At 39.5% G+C, this 4,740-nt stretch overlaps 1 pseudogene across 1 annotated transcript; it reads right to left on the bottom strand.

The window, feature by feature from the left end:
* Positions 1 to 2,917: 2,917 nt before the first annotated feature.
* LOC309793178 (DNA primase small subunit-like) lies at positions 2,918 to 4,155 on the bottom strand (annotated as a pseudogene). The gene has a single exon. The product of its transcript is annotated as a DNA primase small subunit-like (transcript).
* Between the last annotated feature and the right edge of the window lie 585 nt (positions 4,156 to 4,740).

Here is a 4,740-nt window from a genome sequence, read left to right as displayed (position 1 = left end):
GCCCCGCCGGGGACCTCGGGCGCGGTGGCTGAGCGCCGCAGCCGCTTCGTCCTCCCATCGGGCCGGCTGCCCTCGGGCCTTTGTCGCCTTTTCTCGCAAACCTGAGCGAAGAGGCCCGGGAGGTGCCTTCACCGCCCCCTTTGGCGGAGGAAGCCAGGCCCGCCCAGGCGTCTAGCTGACCATAGGGCTGCGGCCCGATACCCTGGAAGCGGCCCAACTGCGCGCCGGGGTCTCCAAGGCCCTTTTCCTCCGGTGACTCCCACCCTGGAAGTGCGTTATAGGGCTTCCTTGGACTCCCCAAGGCCACCCCCGGCAGAAGCCAGCCCTTCCTGATGTAGATGTACAAATTACCCCACGAAGAACCGGAGAAAAGCAACTCACCTTGCCTTTTGATTAAAAGGATTAAAAGGATGTAGCAGCAGTTTGCCTTTCCCACCCCTGACCTATCAACAGCGAGACGCGTAGGAGAGCAAATACAGTAATTAGTAAGTGAATGCATTTCATTCCATCGCCATAATTTAAATAGACCGGAGCAGCCTGTTCCCAGCTTGTTATATGGAAGTTTAAAAATGTAAATCCTACTTAACCACTATCTTTGGCGTTAAAGAAGGAAGAATAATCAGATCTCGTCCAAATCTCATTAACAGGTCTTTAGTCACTAAAACCTCACAGATAACTTTCCGGGTCTGCTTTACAGAAAGACCTCTTATTCATTCTTAGAGGAGCCTTAGCCCTAAAATTGGGGCCTATGCGAGTATGAAGATTCATTTTAAGGAAAATGACAATTCTAGGGACACTGCTGCCCTTTGGAGTGGCATTGGTTAAGAGTAGACATAAGTGAGCATTCATCCTCACCTTCCTGGTTTAGCTGTAGAGCATTAAATGCCATCATTATTCTTCAGATTACACACACACACACACACATCAAACAAACAAAAAACTCCTGAGTGAGCCAAATTGGCCAGGAGGCAGCTCCAATCTCCCTTAGTAATGTTGGTACTGGGGTAGGTTAGCAGGTGCGTATGAGACACAGTGACATATATGTCAGCTGTCCCCTGTTCCTTCCCAGATTGTTAACATTAGTTATGCCTATCAGCAGACTAAGATGACCATTCTTTCAGATTTTTAAAGGAGGCTTGTTAATGGTAGGGCAAAATGAGAAATGTTTATTTATTAATTTGGGTTTTAATTTTTAATACCTGATCAATAAATATATTTTCATCATTTGTATCAATAAATGCAATGGGTGCATTTCTGAACCTGATTCCTGCCTGATTCAGACTGATTATTATTTTGTTTTGAGTTCACATTTTATTTTTAAACAACTATCTCTTCCTTAAGAAAGAAAACACTGAGGAATGTCTGTGAACTATTTATGAAGCTGGTGATGATGAGCACTATTCCTCTTAGGCTCTTAAGTCAAATCTAGAGGGCGAATTTTTGGAGGCTTTTGTTAAGTCTATATACTTGATGAAAGTGAGTATTTCAGTTAGGCATGACTAAAGAATGAGAGCTCCTTCCCAGATGAAAAGTTTATCAACATTGGTGGGTATTGATGAGGGATCACCATAAATTTGTGGAAAATTGGTAGCCTGCTTTGCATGATATATATTTTTCTATCTTTAGTAACTGGAGGTCTGATCAATTTTAAAAAGTCTGACCTTGGAAAACTGAATTGGGTCGAAAACTAATGCTCATGAAGAAACATATGGGACTAATGGATAAATTCCCTCTGTTTATGTGTAGCCTCAGGACCTAAAACGTAGGTCTGATCTGAACTCTTGATCTAGTCCTCTGATAGCGACCTTCACTTACGCTCCCGTGAAGAAGCTTCAAACATTCCGACCAAGAATCAGGCTGATGCTGCTGGTGGTGATAGAAGGTGGTAGGTTATCATGTAAATATGTGATGTAGCCACATTCTGGGTGTGGATTTCTTATTGCTAAGGTAGCTGTGCAACTGGAAATGAGGAGAAGCAGAAGGAATGGTGGGAAAGAGCTAGAGGTCATGCTGGCTTGGATCACTTTTGTAGGAGATGGGAATTACTTTTGGGTTTCCTTTTATTTCATGAAGGACCTTTACTGTGTGCAGAAATATTTTCTGTTATAGAAATTTCCAGTGTTAGGTTGTGACTCATTAGTGGGTAATGAACTTAATTTAGTGGATTGTGACCAGCATAAAGAAAAATTTAAGAGAATGAAATAGCATAGAAACAATCAATTAGATCTCATTTTGTGAGAACAAGCTTTGTTTCATGAAACTTGTTTTACTTTTATTTATATCTGTATGTTTATATTGTGCCATAGTGTAAAATGTATATTTTTCAATTGTTTTATTTTTTAAAAATTTTATTGAAGTATAGTTGATTTACAGTGTTAATTTCTACTGAACAGCAAAGTGACTCAGTAAAATGTATTTCTTATTGTGTGTTTTAGTCAAAAACATTTGAAAACATTGTTGTAGGGTCTACATCCTGTCCTGCCTTCTCTGAGAACTCTTTCTGGGTTACACCAGCCCCTAATGATTCATCAGTCCCTTTGCCTTTTATCACTTATTTGTGCCACATATTTCATGCCTTTCTAATGCTTTCTTGTATTAAACTTCTCATGTGTACGTGTCTTTTCTGTGTAATTGAATTTAAACTTCTTCAAAGTTGTGATTGTTAGGCTTCTTTGTATACTTAATTCTTGGTCTCTAAGGTGACACTGTACACATGATGACTAATCGGCAAGCAAGTCAGATCTCAGCTCATATGTCATTTTTTCAGGAATGCATTTCTCTTTTTCTTTTCTTTTCTTTCTTTTTTTTAGTTCTGCTATATTTGTTAAATGGCTCTTGAAGTATTTGATTCTTGGTTGAAGGTAGAAGATATTCACATTGGTATAAAGGGAGTAGTTGTTTTCAGAAGTCTTTTTATTTATAAATCACTCTTATTGAGAAGTTCTCCTTTTCAAGATTTATCCAGGTTTTCAAGAAACTGCTCAAAAACTTTTACAAAAGGAGCTAGACTGGTCTTCTTATAATCTCTGGTTCTATGTTTGATATCAGTTTCAGTTCCATTCTCTTTTTCTTCTTCATTAGTGAAATTAACATCCAATTCATGGCAAATGGAACTTATGGTTGGGACAGCAAATGGATCAAACTGATCCACTTTCTGTAAATCAATAGGCACAGAAATGCAACCTGTTTTAGGATGAACACTAAAAGGGCTCTTCAGTAAATGATTGATTCCTTTGCTAACATTGATATCCAGTTGTGGAAAACAGTACTGGAGTATGATCTCCCACTCAAGCCAGGGTCATTTTTGCTGTTATTCTGATACCTGCTGGCTGCTTTCTTCAAGTGCCCCCAATGCTGAAGTGAATTGTGATGCTTTTGGAAGCTTTGTTGTAGTTCATCGTGCATTGTTTCAGGAACAAGGGTTAAAATCTTATCCCAGCTTTCTTTATTCTCAAGAATATCTTAATCTACCAAAGCATATTCTTCAAAGTATTTTTCATTATGTTTATAGATTTTCTGACAAAAGGGTGAATTTTTGTTACTTCGATGAACTTTCTTTTTAACGTCCTGACCACCCTTTACAAGATTCAAACATTCAGATATCCCAGAATGTACTGCAGAGGACAGTTTTCTAACTGATTCATCACAGACCCAAAAATTAACATCTCTCCTTCCAGAATATACCCAGAGATGATGTTTAAATCCAAAGTCCTCCTTCAATGCTCGGTTGATGATGTGTATGGCCATCGTCATGAGGGTCCAGCACTTAGAACACATGTCTGCACAACTACAATGTCTCCTCACATCATCATAGTCTGTCATGTCAATGTCAAACACCAGTTCTTTTTCCTGAGCCTGGAAAGCTCCCAGATGCACTGTATTGTGTTGATTTGGTCTGTGGGACTATACTAAGCCTATATCAATCTTGTATGGATTCATTTTCTGCATCTCCTTTTCCAGATCACTCTGGTTGTTGAAGGATTGGTACTGAATGTAAATATCACCTTTCAATGTGAATGAAAATTCATGATGTTGAAAGTAATTCTTTACCACTCTGCCATAGTTGAGCAAGTGATAGTACTGGGCTTAGGGAAAGAGCCTCTGGTAATAAAGCTTAAGCAGCTCGGGCAGCTGGGTGAGGTCAAATGCCTTCATGGAGCACGGAACTCAACTCAGGGAGGGATGCATTTCTTAAACCTGTTCCCTGCCTCTGCTCTAAGCTAGATCATGTCCCTATTACTGGCTCTCATAGCACTTTATTTTTATTTATTTATTTTTCATTTTATTTATTTATTTGTTTGTTTGTTTAACATCTTTATTGGAGTATAATTGCTTTACAATGGTGTATTAGTTTCTGCTTTATTCTCCTGGCACTTTGTAATGCCTTCATAACAAGTACTGGAGTTTGAATATAAGCATTTGAGTGACTAGGTAAACTGTTTCCTCCACGAAAGAGTCCACTTCCCAAAGTGGACAAGATCTGTCGAGCTCACTTGTACCGAGCACAGTACTTGGCACGTGATGGGCACTCAATACATATTTGTTGGCTGACTGATTGACTGACGGGCTAAATGACTTAAAGAATGACCAGTAGTTCTGGCAGAGGCAGCATGCCCATTCTTACTTGTTATCAGAAAGGTGTTTTGCTAATGAATGTGGGATGAGAAAGACTCAGATCTAATGATTTGAGGAAGTTAGAGCTTTGTATGGGGACATTATTGTGTTTCTTCAATTGTGCTA

This window comes from Mesoplodon mirus (genome assembly GCF_964341445.2).
Source record: "Mesoplodon mirus genome assembly, chromosome: 2".
Classification (NCBI taxonomy): Eukaryota; Metazoa; Chordata; class Mammalia; order Artiodactyla; family Ziphiidae; genus Mesoplodon; species Mesoplodon mirus.
This window is presented reverse-complemented; position numbering and strand designations above follow the sequence as displayed.